The sequence below is a fragment of the Protopterus annectens genome, chromosome 7.part0 (genome assembly GCF_019279795.1).
Source record: "Protopterus annectens isolate FY-2018-M chromosome 7.part0, PAN1.0, whole genome shotgun sequence".
Lineage (NCBI taxonomy): Eukaryota > Metazoa > Chordata > Ceratodontiformes > Protopteridae > Protopterus > Protopterus annectens.
This window is the reverse complement of record NC_056739.1, coordinates 1,101,251,928-1,101,274,811: the sequence shown is the minus strand read 5'-3', so window position 1 is coordinate 1,101,274,811 and position 22,884 is coordinate 1,101,251,928.

Sequence of the window (22,884 nt, the reverse complement as noted above, 5' to 3'; positions counted from 1 at the left end):
AGTTTTTCCCAAAAGGGATGACGACACATTTTTTGGTATTGAACTTAAGGCCATGGTTCTGACACCAATCACTGGTCACAGTGAGGCCATTCTGTAGGATGTCAACATCACTTTGGGAGTTAATAATAGCTCCCAACTTGCACTTGTCTGTGAACTTTGTCATCCAGAGTCCCTTTGTGTTGGCCTGGACTTCAGAGAAGTAGATACCAAACAGGAGAGGACCCAGGACCGAACCCTGTGGGACTCCACTTGTGACTAATCAGCAGTCTGACTTGGAGTCAGCTACTTTTACACTGTGGGTTCTATCTGTGAGCCAGTTTGCAACCCACCTAGTGGTATAGGGGTTGATGCCAAGCTTAGTGAGTTTTTCTATGATCCCTAAGTGGGGAATGGTATCAAAAGCCTTGGCCAGATCAAGGTAGGCTGTATGAACTGCCTTGCCTTCATCCACAGCTCTGGTGACTGACTCAAAGAAGTAGACCAAGTTGAGCAGGCATGATCTACCCTTCACAAAACCAAACTGTGTGGGATCCAGAGTTTAGAGATTCCCTATATCCTTGTTTATTAGGTCCATGACGATGCGTATTTGAGACTGTCCTGCAATGTTGTTTTAAAATATTTCCTATGATGATGAACTCTGTAGTCACAGTGCTGAGTTATTGAATATTGCCTTGTCCTTTTATTATTTATTATTAAATATATTTAAATCTTTTAATTGTGGCTGGTTTGTTTATAGATATTTTAGCTCTTAAAGTACTCGCATATGTATCTGGTGACACTGTATAGGCCAGTCCTAAATATCCTTAGTCTTGGTCACACTTACCATTTGGATAATAGTAACATTACACAGTAGAATTGGTCACCCTTTGGTAAGGGCCTTATAGTAGCTGATAAGTAAGGATTGCTGGTGGCAGCTGGTACTACCTTATAGTCTGGGCAGAAGGGGGCATAGCTAGTAAACCTGTGCCAGCCTTCCCCAGGTGTATGTGTGTGTTTGTATATAAATCAAATTTCAAAGTGTGTGTGTGTGTGTGTGTGTGTGTGTGTGTGTGTGTGTGTGTGTGTGTGTGTGTGTGTGTGTGTGTGTGTGTGTGTGTGTGTGTGTGTGTGTGTGTGTGTGTGTGTGTGTGTGTGTGTGTCAGTTACTTGGGCAGGGACACAAAACACTGGTTGGACAAAGGGGGTACTGAAGGTCTTAACTTGGCCACTCGGCTGAGATCTTAACCCTATAGCTGTGTCTGTGGGGAGTCTTACTGAGGATCTGAAGAAAGAGGGAGAAACCAGACCCAGACTGACTGTGATCTCTGTGTGCTCTTAAGGGAAATTGTACTTTACTGTGTGTGGTACTTGTCATCCTCCCAATGTGTACGTCCCTCACTGGTGCTAGTGGTGAGGATTGAGGCTCCTTGATTATTGGGCCAGTGCAGTAGCATTACAGTAATATTTAACATTTCAGAAGAAGGAGAGTGCAACAGATATTAAAGTTTTTGTTATTGTTTTATGGGTAACTCATAAAAGAAGCCAAAGAAGTGTGAGGTGATCTTTATTAATACAAGACTGAGTTGAAAACTGAATATGATTAAACACATAGTCAAATAAAATTTATTTGCTGTAAAACTTTTGCAAATCACTGGAATTTGGTCCCAAAGTCTGTTATTAATGCATACTCATAAAAAAATTATGCCAATCAGCTACAATCATTAAAGTGGATCTCCAAAAATATGTATTGTCCTTATTACTTAATTTCTAATTCTCTAATGAGTAAGAGTGCCCTATACATAAACTTTCCAAAACACAGAGGATGTAATGTTTTTAGATAAACTTAAAGGTGTGATCTTACCTACTGTAGTGAAAATTGGATAAACGGTTTGATTCAAATAATTCTAATAAAAGTTTGGTATAAATAGTATAACATATTCTTACCTTGTTTAGTAGTATGGGTTATACATAAATCAACCAGACCTGATAAGCCTTTTCTCTATTCCCAAAACACTTTGCATCTTTGATAATATAAACCATTTAATACTTTGGAAAAATACCCACTCATTGGAATCTAGTCAATAGTAACATATATATTGTTATAGAATAGTAGTTGTCTATAAACAGTTAAATAAATAAAATAACTTGACTGCCCAAGTTAGAGCAAACGACACAGGAACTCAATGGCCCAGCTTTGTTATAAGTTGTTTATGTGCTTTCATCAGAATATAGCCAAAAGACTTCTTTAGAAACACCATTTCATTAAACAAACTACATTACATATCCCTCCCAAAACAACATGTGACATAAGACAACCAATACAACCACTTCTTCATTTAATGTAAAATCACATAACATTATTTAAAATTACATTCATTTCTAAAGTGCATATATAACTTTTAAAATCCAACTTAAATTACATTGGTCAGAATCATACAATATATCAATGAAGTTTAAGAACACTAACAATAGATAGATAGTCATTAAGTCCAGGTGGCACACAAGCATTTAATCTAGTTTGTCATCTCAGTTCTTTATACTCAATAAACTCAATCCAAGGACCACCTCTTACATTTTTGGTTACCACCTGTAGACCCATGAAACCAAATCCATGCCCAGGATTTTCTATTACTTGTTTGTATAGAGCATTATTGAGATTACATTTCCTAATGTCATTCATGTGCTCATACATCCTGTCCCTAAATGTTCTCTGGGTGTTGCCAATATAAAATCCATTACACTGTTTGTACAATGCCACATAAATAATGCCCATGGTAGTACAATTACACAAACATCTCATCTGAGCACAAACCCCATTGATGGTAATAGCTTCACCTTCAATAACATGTTTACATGAATTACAAAATCCACATTTGTGTGTGTCATTTTTCTAGAGGTAGTGATCAATTCACCACCCTCAGAGGTGCACAGAATTTTCTATAAGCCCAATATTCTCATTGCTGAGACTCTAGGGACAATACCGTAGCACCAGGTATGCTAAAAATGCAGAGCAACAACCTTTTCACAAAAAAGGAAATAAATGCAGGGAAAATGCAAATAATTTGCTTTTAAGCACAACACTCTCACTGCTGAGACTCTAACCACAAGTCTATAGTACCAGTTATGTTAAACAGCAGAGCAAAGAACTTTTATTAAACAAAAAATAAAAAAAACAATGACCTGTATAAATGTAAAAGGAGCAGCAAGTGCTGATAGAAATTGTAATAAAATGTAAAACAAAGAGCTTAATTCCTTCCTTTTTGTAGAAGCGTAGCTTGAACTTTAGCAATCTGGGGGGGAATACCAGTTTTATCTACTAGTTTCACAGCAGTTAACCAGATGAGATGGGATGAGGAGGAGTTTCCAGAGGGAATTTGTTGTGAGACAGTTTACTCAAAAGCAATACTGGTTGGCTGGGTGGGCACTCAGTATTATGGATCAATGGAAAAAAGTGGGAGGGAAGAAGTACTTATACAATGAACAGTATCAATGAAAGAGGAGAGGAAGAGGGAGAGACTTTGGTAGTTTGGTTACCATAAGTGGCAGAAAACAATGGCACTGGCTGTTTAAAATCACAACAACAAAGGAGAAGGGGAGGGTTGGGAGAAAAATACAAACTAGGTACACAGACCTATAAATCACAACCCACACTGACAATGAAATTGTGTATAATCCTGAGGCCTACTTCGTAGCTTTAATAAAGCTGATTTATCTAAAGAAACAAAATGATTTACTATTTTAGTCTAAATTAGCATCCTTAGCTAAAGACAATCATAAGGCATTCTTTAGCTATGCAAAAAAAGAATACCCCTGCATGTATGGCACCTGCAAGGTCCCAAGTAAAAGTAATTCTCAAAATTCAGACCAGCAGACTGTGCCGAGCAAACAAATTTAATATAGTGCTAAAAAAGCACATAAGAAAAAAGAACAACAAACAGACCAGTTTCAGCTCATATAAAAGCAGCCTTCTTCGGTGCATACATTTGACAAACAGAACATCCCCTTTCTATTATATAGTCAGCAAATGAGGCTTAATTAATACACTTAATATTTAAAGGTGCCCATTTAATCCAGGAGAAAATAAACCCCCCAACTTAATAATCCATTTTTTCTCCATATTGTTGAGAGTCTGATGCCAACCAATCTTATTAGATCTATTACCCCTAATACGATACATAATGGTAAAATAAAAGGATGCATTACTATGTGAAACAGTATATTTATAAAGAGCATTAGTAATTCTCTGATGTCTGATATCACTAAAATGCTCCGCAATCCAGAATTTGACTGGATGTGAAGTCTGGCCAATATAAAATATGGAACATCTACACGTAGCCAGGTAGATGACCCAATCAGTTTGACAGCTAGCAAAAAAAGAAATGTTATAAACTTCACTCATACTTTTGCTGCTAAAGTCTTTGGTCTTGCAAATTCTAGAACAGTATACACAGTGACCACAGGAAAAACAACCAACCAAATGGTCCCCAAATAGAGTAGATTGAACCTGTGGAACCTGCTGGCTATGTCCACGTTTATAGTGATTCAAGATAGACTCCAGGTTTCTACCCTTCCTATAGGAGAAGTAGCATCTATTATTCAAAATTTCAGAAAGTGTATTGCCCGCCAAGAGAATATTCCAATGTCACTGGACACTGTTAGTTAGAACAGCAGTGTTTCTACCATAAGTAGTCACAAAACGAATAGTTGACTCATGCTCTTGAGGCTTAACCTTATATTCGAGAAGAGAATCCCTATGCATGGAGTCCACAGTATTCTTAGCATGCAGTATATGTCCCAATTTATAACCCCTATTTAAAAACCGGGAGGTAAGGTCGTCCCTGTACGCATCATATGATACATCCTCTGAACAAATGCATTTCATTCTCATAGATTGAGACTTTGGAATATTTTTGCATATGTGTGGAGGATGATAACTGGTGGCATGGAGAAAGGAATTATACTCTGGATATTGACGGTAAACTTCAGAACTTAGGGTATTATCCCTTCGCCTGATCACCAATACATCCAAGAATGTAATACAGTCCTTACTGTAGTTCATCATAAATTGTATTCCCCACTTGTTTTCATTTAAATAGTTGACAAATGATTGTAGGTACTCAGAATCTGATCTCCATACCAACCAGCAATCATCCAAATATCTCCTCCATATGTCCATGCCCTCCAGAAATATATTGTGAGAGCTATCATAAATAATCTGCTCTTCAATGTATGCCATAAACAGATCGGCATATATATTGGGGTGAAAGAAGCCCCCATAGCTAAACCCTAAATTTGAAGATAACATGCATCACGATATGAAAATACATTTTTGGTAAGGACATGTTTGACTAATCCTAATAGAAGTGTAGTAAATCCAGGTGAATATAATCCAGCTCTGGAAAGCCAATATTCCAAAGCATCAATACCTACCCAATGAGGAATAGTAGTATAAAGGGCAGTTACGTCAAGGTTTCAAAGTAACCATCCCGGTTCTAACTGTAGTTCAGAAATTATCTGAAGAAATTCGGTTGTGTCCTGTATGTGGGCACGTACCCATGTCAAAAGGGGTTTAAAGTAATTGGTTAGAAATTGGGACAATGGTTCTTTGAATGAGCCCCTTCCCGATACAACTGGTCTGCCAGGGGGACGCCGTGGGTCCTTATGTATTTTTGGGAGAAAATAGATATATTGGAAAAGGGGGTCTGGTAAAGATAGATGATAAAAAGTTTGGTTCAAAATAATACCCTCATCTTTAGCTAAAATTAAAAATTCATCAATCTGTTTCTTAAAGGAAGGGGTCGGATTAAGCGGCAAACAAGTATAATGTCGCCCATCTGAAAGTTGCCTCATAGCTTCGGCATTATATTGTGCCTAATCTTGGACTACAACCTCCCCACCTTTATCAGCAGACAATATTGGCCAATTCCTTAACACATTCAAGTTCAATCTTTGAGAGATTATTCGATCCAACACCAGACTCCCTAGAATAGAAATGTATATCTCTAAGGACACTATTCTGAAATATTTACACATTAGAGGTCATAGGAGGTGTAAAAGTAGATTTATGATATGTAAATTCTTCCTGAACCCCACTGGAATCTCCATCCTGAAAAAATAACCGTAGGTTAAGCATTCTACAAAAAGCTATAATATCATTGGCAAAACTGTCCTCAGAAACAAAAAAAACAAGGTTTAAAAGTTGGTCCTTTATTCAAGACATCAACATGAACAGATGACAAGGAGCAAGATGAAATATTTACCACATTAGAATTCGTTATTTCTGAGCAAACATTCTCAATAACCCTTCCATATTGCCCAACTTGTTTGTGCTTCCTGCACCCCCCCCCCCGCTTTTGTTTACACCTAAAGGGACAATGTTACTTCTTTTGGGTGTTGGGGATCCTGTGGTGTATTGTGCATCATACTCAAGGGCTGAAGCTGAATCATCTCCAGAGGTTTCATAACTCGTAGTGGACATTTTCTTTAAAATAGAGCTCGGTCGTTTTTTTCTGGAAGCATATTTATGGGATTGTTGAAACCTTACATGTTTAGCCTGATCTTTAGAAAAAGGATCCTCCCTGTCAAAATCAGCAAGAGCCCTCAAATATTTGTTTTTCTTCCTCTCCTTAAGTTGTTCTTCTAAATTCAGTAAATTATTACTGAGTTTCTTAAAGTTCAAATTATAAGTGGGTCGACCCTCAAATTGCTTAATTAAATCACGCATCTGTGTAATATCTTGTAACTCCTGGTCAATGATCCTTTCATAATGTCCTGCTAGGATCTCAACAAAATTCATAGAAGCCTTATGTTGGGCATCAGCCCAAAACTTAGTCATATTGACATCAATATTATTTACAAGGGGCTGAATACGGACTCTGATTCCCCTAGGTGTAATATCCTTAATAATAAGATGCCACACATGAAAACGAAGAGACCTCATGCTCTTCTTCAGCCTCAAAAATTGTGCCTCACATGTGTTATCAATAGGTGCTAAAATGGATCTATTCTTTTGGGGTTGATCAACTCCCAAGCCAAACACTGCAAGATCATCGTGGTCAGAGGCTAACCTCTTAAGAAGACTGGCTATATCCATTGAGAAAACAAACAATAAAAAATACCCAAAGAACAATTGTGTGAAAATCCACACAATGAAAAAGTATATATATATATATATATATATATATATATATATATATATATATAAAAACAACAAATAGGGTAAAGTACAGCAAGTGGGATAAAATGATCAAAATCAAACTGTCCCTTATTTATCTTGAAAACAAGAAAGCAGTACTCCCTCAATAAATAATGTTCCGACAATATTAGCCAGTATAAACAAAGTTGGTCATATAGAAACTATAAATAAAGCAAAACTCATACAGTGCTGAGTCCAATCCAGATAATATTGGAACAAGTGCTATGGGTCTGGACAATATCAGCCCCTGTAAATCAATACAAGTGCTTGAGTCCTGAACAAACTAGGTATAGTTGGACAATAGCAGCTTCTTGTTTGCTGCACCACTGTTAATGATGGAGAACCAAATATAATACTAAAAAAGGAGTTCAATACAAAATAACCTTGTTGTAATAACCCCATATGATTTAACATTAGTAGAAATAATTATTGTTTGTTTAATCAAGAAAAAAGCAGCCCTAATGAAAAAAAACGATTTTTTATTATTAATAAAATATTAATTGGATCCATATAGCTGACCATTTAGCAAAATTAACCATTTGGTAGAAATAAAGGCACACCCAATCAAAATTTTGATAACAACCCATTTTGAAAAAAGCGAATCAAAAGCTCCCTGAAGCCATCAGTAACTGCTAAAAGCAGTCAAATACTAATAGCCATATCCAACAGAGCCCAGTTTCTAAAAACAATAATTACTGCATCAAATATAACATATATAACCCCACAAAAAGCAAACTACAATTGTTGAGCCCATAAATCTAAGCAGATCCATTCCAATGAAGACCCAAGAGTCTTAATAAACACATATCCAATGTGCTTAGCAAATAAACGAGTGGAAACCCTTAGAAGCGTTAATAGATATACAGACCTGTTTGCTCTTTTATATACTATTGTTATGTGTCTAATTTAAATACAAGAAAGTTGCTGCCACAGTCTCCTGGTCTATTTTTTTGTATATACAGACCCCACACATAAAAATGTTTTATACAATATAGTATCCTTATTAAGTCCTGCAAAGGAAAAACACACAAAGGACTAAAAAATTAGGCAAAAAAACAGCATTATTTTCAAAAACAAAATTGTGTTTATATTAATGTCCCAAGACAAAACAATAAAACAAAAAAAATCCTTGTTTCCCACCTTCCTCGACTAGTTTAGACCAGTTTACAGGCATTGCTGTATTCTGGGCTGTGGTGTAGTTCCTGTGTTGTCCATTACCTTACTTGGATAGAAGGAAGTTTCTTTGCTCACCAGTGGGAGTGGGGACCCTTGAGCAGCCTACCTGTCTTTGGGGGAAGTGACCTCAGCACAAGAAGCTGTAGTAATTGGTTGTTTGGGACCATTTTCAGCTCTTTTGTAGTTCACTGTTTAAAATCTGTGTTTGCATGACTTTGCGCAGTCATACGCATAGCGCAGCGCCGGTTAAACAAGGTTAAACTTTTTCTGGCTCCACCAAGTCTGTTCTTCAAATTTTCCCTTAAGGAAGCTCTACTCTTAGTATAACCAGACTACTCACTGTATTATAAGCCTAGCACTTGTTCTCAATACTTCTCTACTATGTAAGCACTCTCGTACTAAGTAAAGTACTACATCTACTTACCACCCCTGTGAATACCCACTTCCCTTAAAGGCATACCACTCCCTTATACTGTTCTAGCATGTCGAGTGGTAGATTACTGGCGTCGTCTCCAGTTCAGCTGGTCAATCTGGGCATCTTGAGACAATGCTGCAATTGTCTCATGTACACAGACAACCCTCTCCTCCTCCCAACAAACACAAATACATGTGAGAGATGCAACTATATAGCCAAACTGGAAGCTGAACTCTCTCAACTCAGGGCTGGCATGATCAGACAGGAGGAGATGGCAACCACACACACAACAATCCCAGTCCCACATAGACCTACCACAACTGCAAACCAAACACATAAAAACACAAAGACATACTAGGAGGCTCTAATAAACAACTTACCAAAATAACAGAGGCTCCCAAAGCAGACATCCAAAATCCACCACCTCAAAACAAAACACATGCAACACATACTTCAATAAATCAGTGTGTCGACCAATCGCAGCCCTTAAGGCCAAACACCTTGCCTGATACACTAGTAATAGGTGACTCCATAGTCAGACATACTGATGTCCCACTGACCAGGCTGAACAAGGAGAAGGTGACTGTGAGCTGTCTATCGGGAGCTAGGATCCGCCACATAACACACGCACTCAGGTCACTCCAAAGCAAGTACAAATATGACTCCGTCATTGTCCATGCTGGTGTGAATGACCTGAGATGTACCTCCCTGGACTACTTGAAAAGAGACATAGAGGAGCTCTCCGATTATGTAGCCCAGGCTGGTATGACCCTGACCCTGAGCAGCATCTTGCCCTCACCAAGAATGATACCACAATACAAAGACAAGATGATCAGCTTTAACAATTGCCTCAAGTACTGGTGTCATTCTAAGGGGATCCAATGTTTGTCTGCCTGGGATGATATGTTGGACAAGCCATGCTGCTTTGCAAGGGATGGCTTACACCTGTCACCACTGGGCTTCCGGATATTGGCTAAGGCTCTTGCCACCCCATAGTGCCTTTTTAGACAAGGCCCAAAAGACAAACCCACCTCCTTAGAAAACAAAAATGGAAAAAAACTAAGGGTAATGCTGCTCAATGCCAGAAGTCTAAATCTCAAGATGCAGGCACTTGATGCACTCCTCAGCATGGAGAACATCGACGTTTGTGCAGTAACTGAAACCTGGTTCAAGGCTCCTGAGAGCACCCCAGCACTACCAGGCTATACCTCGTATCATGCTTTTCAGCACCAAAACCCGGGCGAACCACAAGGAGGGGAGTGTCCATATTCATAAAGGACACCCACACCTCCAGGTTAGTAGCAACACATGAAGCATCAGAGACCATACAGGTGCAACTAACCATAGGCAAAACTGCTATACAACTGGTAGCATGTTACAGACCACCCTCCCAATCTCAAGAACCCCACTCACCCTTCCTGAAGACGTTGGAGGATATGAATGTATCACAAACTACCATCATACTAGGAGACTTCAACTACCCAAACATAGATTGGGTACATTATTCTAGCCCTAATACCCTAGTCCAAAGGTTCCTGGAAATCATAAATTCAAATGCACTGGAACAACTAGTCACCTCTCCCACTAGGGGAGATAATATACTAGACCTGATCATCACAAACATGGGGACAAAATGCTCCACACCGGAAGTATACCCCTCACTAGTGAGATCTGACCACAAACTAATCACCCTGGATATACATATCCCACCTCCACCCCCAGCACAAAAGACCACAGTGAAAAACTTCTCAAAAGCAGACTTCACTCTTCTTAAGACTGAGATGGTATCCTTTAAGCCCACTGTGCCAGTGGATACCACATCCCACAATGCTGAATCCTTCACAAATGCTTTGTATGGACATCTCCAAGAATGCATGGATCATGCAATCCCAAACAAATCCAAGTCCCTCTCCACCAAATGTAAGCATCCTGTCTGGTGGACCTCAGCCATAAACAAATTGTATAACAAAAGAAGGAAGCTACTGCACGTCAGAGTGAAATCCCATGAAGGGAAGACATCTCTGATCAACATTAGCAGAAAACTACATTCTCTCATAAAAACATCCAAGGCAAACTTTGAGAGAAAAATCGCTAAGGACACTAAAGATAACCACAAAGCCTTCTTCAGCTATGTTAGAAACCTGGGCAGAAACCCTCAGATATGCTCATAGCTGGTTCACAACAACAAAAAATACACTGAACCCACAGATATTGCTAACATTCTGGCTGACAGGTTCAGTGCAAATTTCTCGCCTCCTTCACCCCCAAAAGAAGAAATACTTATCCCAGCTGAATGTAATCTCCCTGTCATCTCAGATGTCCAAGTGAAAACCGCCCTAAACAAAGAAAAAAACACAGCATCAATGGGACCTGACGGTATCATCCCGGGGTGCGTGTTACATGAACTCCAAGAGGAGCTAAACCCACACATAAAAATGCTATTTAACCTTAGCCTTACTTCGGGATATGTACCTGAACACTGGCGTACAGCAACAGTGGTCCCACTCCACAAGGGGGGTGCCTCTACAGACCCTGGAAACTACCACCCCATAAGCTTGACTAGCCTGGTCTGCAAAGCTATGGAAAGAATCATTATGAAACTCATAAACGGAGACATAGGGGACATACAGACACTTGACCCCACCCAGTTTGGCTTTGTAAAGGGCAGATCCTGCCTTTTAAACCTGGTTGACTTTTTCGAAACAGTCAATAGAGCCATTGATGAGGGCAAAGCAGTCCATACAGCATACCTGGACTTGGCTAAGGCCTTCGACACAATACCCCACTCAGGCATCATAGATAAGCTAAACAGCTTAAAAGTAAACCCTTATGTCACTAGATGGGTTGCAAACTGGCTAAAGGACAGAACCCATAAAGTTAAAATCGCTGGAGCAATGTCAGACTCAAAGCCAGTCACAAGTGGTGTCCCACAGGGATCTGTCCTGGGACCCCTCTTGTTCGGCATTTATTTCTCAGATGTTAAAGCAAACATGGGAGGACTGTGGCTGACAAAGTTCACAGATGACTGCAAACTAAGCGCCATAGTCGATACACCAGCAGATATACACATCCTACAAAAAGGCCTCACTGAAACGGACAACTGGTGCTGTAGTCACGGCCTTGAACTAAATGCCAAAAAGTGTATAGTCATCCCTTTGGAAAAACAAAGTACCCACAAATTATCACATAGACAGCAACCCACTGAGTACGGAAAAAGTAATCAGAGACCTAGGGACCCAAGTAGACAGCGACCTCTCATTTGACACCCACATTGCCAAAGTGGTTAGAAAAACATTCTACCTTGCACACCTCATCATGAAGGGTTTCACATCCAGATCCAAGGATGTCATTGTACCCCTATATTCCTCCCTCATCAGACCCATGATTGAGTACAATGCCCCATTTGGTATGTACCTCACCCGGCACTTGCAACAGCTGGAGAGACCACAAAAGTACCTCACCAAAAGGATCAAGGGTCTCCAACATATGTCTTATTCTGCCAGACTAAAGAAACTTCAGCTCTATTCAGTAGCATACCGCCTGCTCAGAGGTGATTTCTGCCTGACGTACAAGGCCATGTCCAATCAGGATCTGATGGACATGCTCCACCTCAAAAAATCCAAATCCATCAGGACCACGAGAGCTAAAGACTTAAACCATGGCACAAGTATGAATAGGACATGCTGGAGGGATACATTCATAACCCAGAGGCTTCCCATGCTTTGGAACAGGATCCCAGTTCGTATTAGGCAGAGCCCCTCACTGACTGTCTTCAAGAAAAATCTTGATGAATGGATGGGAGATCATAAGTTTACCCCAGGGGTCATATCTGTGTCACTGCTAGACAGGGGCACAGTAAACTAATTCTATTATATAAGGGGACCTTCACTGTGTCACTACTAGACAGAGGAACAGTATTCTAGATTTATTCTGTACATTTTTGTACCATTTCATGGGGTGACAAAAGCCACATCACTATGGCTAGGCTTACAAATGCCCCAGGGCAGATAGCCTAGTACTGTACTATGAAACTATGAAACTATAATGTCCAAATGAATATCAAGGCCAAAAGGCCAATAATAATCTTCCAATAAATTCCTTTTGAATATTCTGAGTGATATCCCAAAAAAAAAATAGTAAGTCCCAAGGCCAGAACTTAGTTCAAATAATTGTTAACAATGCCCAGCAGACTGTGACACAAATAATATAATAAAACAAAACAGCAAAAAACATATGTATATAATATATACTAAACAACCTCAGGTCTAAGTAGAAAATCATAAGAAAAGAATGTCACCATATCCCTAATGGCACCAGCATTATAAATGCATCAATGGAAGGCCACAATAAAGTTCTTGAGCATTCACAAACAGCAATCCCCAAAGTAAAGGTTAAATTGTACTGTAGTAATCAATATAGTTCAACATCCCAGGGTAGAACCCCACCAAACAGTTCCAACGTAGTCTCCAACAGCAATCTATGAGGTAAAGGCTAAACCATACTGTGGGTAGTCATGATAATCCGGCATCCATGGAAGCAGTTCAAAAACAATCTCAAACAACAGTTCCCAAAAGAAGAACTGTAGACAGTCACAACAGTTCAGCATCCAAATAAACCAAGGGTTTAAAAATACAGCATCCAAACTGAAAAGCCTCAATTAAATGAAGTCAGAGCAAAAAACAGCAAAAATTAGCTCCCTGAGAGCAATGTACAATGCACCACAGGTCAACAAGCAGGAGAAACGAACAAACCACAAAAAAGGATCACCCCTGCATGTACGGCAACTGCAAGGTCTCAAGTAAAAGCAATTCACAAAATTCAGACCAGCAGACTGTGCCAAGCAAACAAATATAATATAGTGCTAAAAAGCACATAAGAAAAAGAACAACAAACAGACCGGTTTTGGCTCAAATAAAAGCAGCCTTCTTCAGTGCATACATTTGACAAATAGAGCATAGCCTTTTTCTTATATAGTCAGCAATTGAGGCTTCATTTTTTCAAAACGGATTATTATAAAAATTTTGATTGGGTGGGCCTTTATTTCTACCAAATGGTTAATTTTGCTAAATGGTCAGCTATATGGATCCAATTAATATTTTATTAATAATAAAAAATCGTTTTTTTCATTAGGGCTGCTTTTTTCTTGATTAAACAAACAATAATTATTTCTACTAATGTTAAATCATATGGGGTTATTACAACAAGGTTATTTTGTATTGAACTCCTTTTTTTAGTGTATTATTTGGTCTCCCTCATTAACAGTGGGCGCAGCAACAAGAAGGCTGCTATTGTCCAACTATACCTAGTTTGTTCAGGGCTCAGCACTGATTGGTCATTGATTTACAGGGGCTGATATTGTCCAGTCCCATAGCACTTGTTCCAATATTATCTGGATTGGACTCAGCACTGTATGAGTTTTGCTTTATTTATAGTTTCTATATGACCAACTTTGTTTATACTGGCTAATATTGTCGGAACATTATTTATTGAGGGAGTACTGCTTTCTTGTTTTCAAGATAAATAAGGGACAGTTTGATTTTGATCATTTTGTCCACTTGCTGTACTTTACCCTATTTGTTGTTTTATATATATATATATATATATATATATAGATAGATAGCTATTCATTGTGTGGATTTTCACAAAATTGTTCTTTGGGTGTTTTTTATTGTTTGTTTTCTCAATGGATATAGCCAGTAGCCAGTCTTCTTAAAGGGTTAGCCTCTGACCGCAATGATCTTGCGGTGTTTGGCTTGGGTGTTGATCAACCCCAACAGAATGGATCCATTTTAGCACCTATTGATAACACATGTGAGGCACAATTTTTGAGGTTGAACAAGAGCATGAGGTCTCTTTGTAGCAATGTGTGGCATCTTAGGCTGTTTAAGGCCTATATTATCAAGGATATTACACCTAGGGGACTAAGAGTCCGTATTCAGCCACTTGTAAATAATATTGATGCCACTTAAGTTTTGGGCTGATGCCCAGCATAAGGCTTCTATGAATTTTGTTGAGATCCTAGCAGGACATTATGAAAGGATTATTAACCAGGATTTACAAGATATTACACAGATGTGTGATTTAATTAAGCAATTTGAGGGTCAACCCACTTATAATTTGAACTTTAAGAAACCCAGTAATGATTTACTGAATTTAGAAGAACAACTTAAGGAGAGGAAGAAAAATACATTTTTGAGGGATCTTGCTGATTATGACAGGGGGAATTCTTTTTCTAAAGATCAGACTAAACATGTAAGGTTTCAACAATCTCATAAATATGCTTCCAGAAAAAAACAGCTGCACTTTGTTTTAAAGAAAATGTTCATTACGAGTTATGGAACTTCTGGAGATGATTCATCTTCAGCCCTTGAGTCTGATGCACAATGCACCACAGGATCCCCAGCACCCAAAAGAAGTAACATTGTCCCTTTAGATGTAAACAAAAGTGGGGGGGGGCAGGAAGCACAAACGTGTTGAACAATATGGAAGGGTTATTGAGAATGTTTGCTCAGAAATAATGAATTCTAATGTGTTAAATATTTCATCTTGCTCCTTGTCCTCTGTTCATATTGATATCTTGAATAAAGGACTAACTTTTATACCTGGGTTTTTTGTTTCTGAGGACAGTTTTGCCAATGATATTATAGCTTTTTGTAGAACGCTTAACCTACGGTTATTTTTTCAGGATGGAAATTCCAGTGGGGTCCAGGAAGAATTTAGATATCATAAATCTACTTTTACACCTCCTATGAACTCTAATGTGTAAATATTTCAGAATAATGTCCTTAGAGATATACATTTCTATTCTAGGGAGTCTGGTGTTGGATCGAATAATCGCTCAAAGATCAAACTGGAATGCATTAAGGAATTGGCCACTGACCACAAATTGGTTATATTGGTTGCTGATAAAGGTGGGGTGGTTGTAGTCCAAGATTGGGCTCAATATAATGCCGAAGCTATGAGGCAACTTTCAGATGGGTGACATTATGCTTCTTTGCTCCTTAATATGACCCCTTCCTTTAAGAAACAGACTGATGAATTTTTAACTTTAGCTAAAGATGAGGGTATTATTTTGAACCAAACATTTTATCATCTATCTTTACCAGACCCCTTTCCCAATATATCTATTTTCTCCCAAAAATACATAAGGACCCACGGAATCCCCCTGGCAGACCAATTGTATTGGGATAGGGCTCATTAACAGAACCATTGTCCCAATTTCTAACCAAGTATCTTAAACCCCTTTTGAAGTGGGTACGTGCCCACATACAGGACACAACCAAATTTCTTTAGATAATTTCTGAACTACAGTTAGAACCGGGATGGTTACTTTGTACCCTTGATGTAACTGCCCTTTATACTAATATTCCTCATTGGGCAGGTATTGATGCTTTGGAATATTGGCTTTCCAGATCTGGATTATATTCACCTGGATTTAATACACTTCTGTTAGGATTAGCCAAACATGCCCGTACCAAAAATTTATTTTTATATCGTGATGCATGTTATCTTCAAATTCAGGGTATGTCTATGGGGGCTTCTTTCACCCCAGTATATGCAGATCTATTTATGGCATACATTGAAGAGCAGATTATTTATGATAGCTCTCATAATATATTTTTGGAGGACATGGACATATGGAGGAGATATTTGGATGATTGCTGGTTGGTATGGAGATCGGATTCTGAGTACCTACAAGAATTTGTCAACTATTTAAATGAAAATAAGTGGGGAATACAATTTACAGTGAACTACAGTAAGGACTGTATTGCATTCTTGGATGTATTGGTGACCTGGCAAAGGGATAATACCCCATGTTCTGAAGTTTACCATAAATATCCAGAGTATAATTCCTCTCTCATCTTCCACACATATGTAAGAATATTCCAAAGTCTCAATATATGAGAATAAAACGCATTTGTTCAGAGGATGTTTCATATGATGCGTACAGGGATGACCTTACCTCCTGGTTTTTGACTAGGGGTTATAAGTTAGGACATATACTCCATGCTAAGAACACTGTGAACTCCATGTATAGGGATTCTCTTCTAGAATCCAAGGTTAAGTTCAAGAGCATGAGTCAGCTATTCATTTTGTGACTACTTATAGTAGGAACACTGCTGTTCTAACTAACAGTGTCCAACAACACTGGAATATTCTCTTGGTGGACAATAACATTTATGAAATTTTGAATAACAGATGCTACTTCTATAGGAAGGGTAGAAACCTGGGGTCTATCTTGAGTCACTATAAACGCGGACATAGCCAGCAGGTTCCACAGGTTTGATCTACTCTATTTGGGGACCATTTGGTTGGTTGTTTTTCCTGTGGCCACTGTGTATACTGTTCTAGAATTTGCAAGACCAAAGACTTTAGCAGCAAAAATACGAGTGAACTTTATAACATTTCTTTTTTTGCTAACTGTCAAACTGATTGGGTCATCTACCTGGCTACGTGTAGTTGTTCCATGTTTTATATTGGCCAGACTGCACATCCGATCAAATTCAGGATTGTGAAGCATTTTAGTGATATCAGACATCAGAGAATTACTAATGCTCTTGATAAACATACTGTTTGACATAGTAATGTATCCTTTTATTTTTCCATTATTGATCATATTAGGGGTAATAGATTTAATAAGATTGGTTGGCATCAGACTCTCAACAATATGGAGAAATAATGGATTATTAAGTTGGGGGGATTATTTTCTCCTGGATTAAATGAGCACCTTTAAATATTAAGTGAATTAATTAAGCTTCATTTGCTGACCATATAAGAGAAAGGGGATGTTCTATTTGTCAAATGTATACACTGAAGAAGGCTGCTTTTATCTGAGCCGAAACTGGTCTGTTTGTTGTTCTTTTTCTTATGTGCTTTTTAGCACTATGTTAAATTTGTTTGCTTGCCACAGTTTGCTGGTCTGAATTTTGTGAATTCTTTAGCTATGTACAAAACCTAAAAGGGAATGTCCAGCTGAGTGATGAACTTATAGCGGACACTACTACTCATACTGAACCTGAGGAAACTGCCAACCAGCTAGCTGACAGATTTGGCAATAACTTCAGCCCCCACCCCCTCCCATCCCCACCAGACATACGCCAAAACATTCCTGACACCAGTCCTCTACCAGGTATCTCCAAAGAACAGGTCATACAAGCACTCTCCAAGGACAAACACATGGCCTGTATGGGACCAGATAACATCTCAAGGCTGCTTACTAAGCAATCTAAAACAAGACCTAGCAGAATCACTCAGTACTCTCTTTAACCATAGCCCAAGAACTGGCTTTGTCCCGGCATAGTGGAGAACAGCAACAGTAATCCCCTTGCACAAAGGGAGTCCATCAACTGACCCTGGGAACCATTGACCCATAAGTCTAACCGGCTTTATCTGCAAGGCCATGGAAAGAATTTTTATGGATCTTATCCACAAGGACATAGGCAACCTTCAAACCCTTGACCCAATCCAGTTTGGTTTTGTCAAGAGTCTTGTTTATTAAACCTATTGGACATCTTTGAGAATGTCACCAAAGCCCTGGATGAGGGAAAAACATTACATACCGCCTAGCTTGATTTAGCTAAGGCCTCTGACACAATCCCCCATTCAGGTATTATAGACAAACTCTCCCAGCTTGGAATTAACCCATACATTACTAGATGGGTAGCAAACTGGCTCACTGACAGAATGCACACTGTCAAAGTTGGGGAGCCCACCTCTACTAGGAGACCAGTTACCAGTGGGGTACCACAAGGATCTGTGCTGGAGTCTCTACTGTTTGGAATCTATTTCTCTGAAGTCCAGATGAAGGTAGATGACCTGTAGCTTACTATGTTTGCAGATGACTGTAAACTTGATACAATCATAAAGTCCCCCAGCAATGTTAACATATTACAGAAAGGGCTGACACAGACAAATGATTAGTGCCAAACTCGTGGACTAAAACTTAACACCAAAAATGTCTCATTATCCCTTTTGGCAAATAAGTAGCCCCTGTTAATTATAATATAGATAGCACCCCTCTGAGCTCAAACTCAGTGGTGCGAGACTTGGGAACACAGGTTGATAGCAATCTAAACTTTGATCACCATGTGTCCATAGTGGTAAAAAAGCATTCTACATTGTGCATCTCATAAATAAGGGCATTACATCCAAGACCAGGGAAGTTATAGCTCCACTGTACTCAAGCCTTATCAGACCACTAATTGAGTACAATGCTCCCTGCTGTATGTAGTTCACTAGACACCTGCAGCAACTAGAGGGACCACATATGTTTCTAACCAAGAGAATCCAGGGCCTCCAAAACATGACATACATAGAAAGACTGAAAGCCCTGTCACTGTATCATACAGGCTGCTGAGAGGCAACCTGTGCCTGGCCTACAGGGAACTCTTGGACCCTGCCCTAATGGAAATTCTGCACATCCACAAATCAAACGGGACAAGAATAACTCACTATAGGGATCTCAACCTAGCCTGTGACATAAACAGAACATGCTAGATTGACAGATATATCTCCCAGTGATTGCAGCTCCTCTGGAATAAGCTCCCACTCTATGTGAAGCAGAGCTCATCAATGACCCTATTCAAGTGCAACCTTGACAACTGAATGGGTGACTATAAATTCACCCCAGGGGTGGCACCTGTATCCCTCATGGACAGGGGCCATCGGTGATGATCAAAGAATCACTCTGATAACAATGACCAACAATGGTCAAAAAGGGTACTCTGGTTATTACATGGCTAGGCTTGTAAAGGCCCTAGGGCCATTAGCCTAGTAACCTCCTATGAACCTACGAACCTATTAATATCTGTTGATTTTTTTATTGCTTCCTGGAGCCTGAATATACTTTATTTGGTTTGTTCTAGTTAAGATCTTGGATCTGGTTATCACTTGTTATAACCCTTTAGAGGATTTTGAATACAACCATAAATCACCTATTTTACAGCTACATTACCAAGTAGTAGTTTTAATATTAAATGGTGCCTTTATTTAAATACTTATCACATTTAATAAAATAGTTTCACCCTTCTTAAATTTTAATGTGGCAACATTTAAGTCTTTTTTTTCACTTTAGCACGTTTAATGCACAGATACAAAACAGAAACTAGTCAACTAAAAAGGCTACAGGAAGGCTCTGTTACATCTCTTAGCAACACCAAAGCAGCAGGGAAAATATAAAATTCCAAAATACTGTAGTTTTCACTCAATAAGGTGATCTGACCTTTTCTAGAAGTAAGAAGAAATTCTAAGAAAGGAAGACATTCTCCCCTACAAAAGTTCTACAACTTGGCCAGAATCTAATATTATGGCACCACACTAGACAAGAGAAATATAGTTCAGCCGCGGTGGTGCAGCAGTAGTGTTGTTGCCTCACAGCAAGAGGTTCTCATGTTCAATACTCGGCAGGAGTGCCTTCTGTGCGTGAATGGGCGTGCCTTCGCTGAAGGTTGAGCATCGGGCTGGCACCTCGGCACCATAAAACTCTACTGCCAATCATTAGAGGACCGGAGTTCCACTGTGGCAACCCCTAACCGTGAAAAGCCAAAAAGACAAACAACAACAACTAGACAAGAGAAATAGCAAGCAGACAGTAGAGACTTGCAAAAGATATCAACTGACAAGACATAATGAAAGACAGCAAAGGCTAACCCAGTGGAAAACTGCTAACTGAGCATAATTAAAACAATCTTCAGCAGGTACTATCCAAAATGACATTGTGCAGAGAATTCTAAACAGTCTATGTTAAATGAAAATAAAAAAAAAAAAGTTGCAATGTCATTAATAAATAAATAACTCTTTGGAAGAAAATTGTAAGTTGCAGCAATGTAACCAAACAGGTCCACGTAGTCCAAGGTGACCAAAGCCAACAAAAGTTCCTTATAAAGATGTAAATAAATCCAATGGAAAGTTACTAAAAAATCCATTTTATTGTATAGATCAATCTTGTGCACTTTCGTCCCAGAACTCAGGATTTCATCAGGACATAAAAACCTGATTCAAACCACATTTAAATACCCCATCAAAACTCCCGTTGATTAATTAATTAATTAATTAATTAATTAATTAATTAATTAATCTAACGTTTGAAAGTTGCTTTAGTTAAAGGCATAGTAACCCTTTCCTCTGACAGTCCAGTAGACAAAAATAAAACAGTTGTGAAATATCAGACCAAAAAAATGGAAAATAACATCACTGTACCTCTAACACACTCTTGATGGGTTCTAAGATGCAGCAATAGTAACTGAAAGTTAGTTATAAAACATAATTCTCACATAAGTATAAGCTGTCTCCATCCTAACAGCCACAGTAAATGTTTGTTAAACTTCCACTCCTGCAGAGGAAGAAAAGAAGGTGCAACAGTGACACGTGATATTCAGGTATAACAGTTACACGTACTTAGACAAGCACATACAGAAGGAAAAGTACTGTAAGAAGCATGCCACAGAACAGTCATAGAATATAGACCCACTGCCATATGCAAAAATAAAATGAAACAGAAAACAGCAGCAGAAGCAAACATGTTTAATGAAGCAATATCATAAAGACGTACACATGCCTTGAAGATAATCACCTTGTCACTATGAAACACTTTACAGGCATAAATACCAGCAGTGCATATAAAAGAGTAAATAACAATGAGCACAGAATGGATATACTCCATATTGTGGAACTGGTGGCAGGAATGGATAAAGTGAATGGCTAAGCACATTTATAGGACATTTATTTATTAGCCTTTGAGGGCATCTCTGTCTTGTTTACTGCACCATTGAAGGCCCAATTATTCTGGACAGTCTGTTTCTCTGCAAGCCCAATATCTCCTCCAGTACTAGAACCAGGGGCATAAATCTTCAGCAACAGATAGATAATCATGATGGAGGGACAGGTTAATAACCCAGCACCTCCCAAAATTCTGGAATAAACTTCCCCGCATGTTAAGCAGTGCAACTCACTATCTTCCTTTAAATATAAACTAGATGACTGTATGGGCATCCACAGATTTACTCTACGGTTGACTGCTAAGTCCCTCCTGGAGCCAGTGGCAGTCTCAGCATCATGAACATGAAGCCATATTTTCTGAACCAGAATGCACAAAGCCCCTATGAATCTGAGGATGTAAGCTGGAGATGCCAGCAGAAGCTGAAAGGCAATGGATGCAGGAACATGGAATGTATGGTGGGTGGCAGCATGCAACAAGCATCATAACTGATGCTGGCAGGGTTAGACATTATAAGGCAAAAGGTACTTCACTGTTCACAAGAAGAGAAACCATCATTGCTGGCTTAAACAAACAGATGACAACCCATTGCAGGGTGAGCTACATGGCAACTAACTAGAGAAAACACCCAGGATGTGTAGCCAACAGAAACTGGCCTAGTACATGCTGTTGGTATCAGTGCTGGAATTGAACTGACTTCTTAAGGGCTTCGAATGTCAGTACAACATAACATTACACATGGTATGCACATGATGAAGATGCCTGTGTGGACAGGACTGACCATCCAGTAAAGCAGAGGCCATTTAAAGACTGGCAACCAGGTATACCACACATATGACAACCTAAGAAAAACTGCTCAGAACTGGGGAAAAATTTGTGAGTATGAGACATACAGCCTCATCAACAATATTGTGTATCAAGCAGACTATGAATGTAACACTGTCAGAATATGAAGCAAAACATTACAACTAAGAAAACATTATCACTACCATCCATTCAAGTCCATACAAGAGTTTGCATATATCTATGCAGAAAACATTGAACGATGCAGTATAACATGACTAAGCAATGCTGCTAGTACACTGAAAGCATCCACAGTCGGCAGCGAGACATACACTTAGCTAAATAAAACTCCTTCCTCAGGTAACAAATATACCAAGTTCAAAGAATGGCCTCAGATTACCCATATATGTCTAGGTACAGTGAGTACATAACGGGACCCTTTGTCTGACCATGATACAGTAAAAAAACAAATGCACCATTCTGTGACACAGACAGGTGACAATCCAGGTGTTAAATGAGTAAACAATATGTGAACAATTCAAATATATCATAGTATAGACAGGATACTGACAGCATCTCAGAATGGGCTGTGTCATCCCCTAAGTGTATTCTCATTTATGA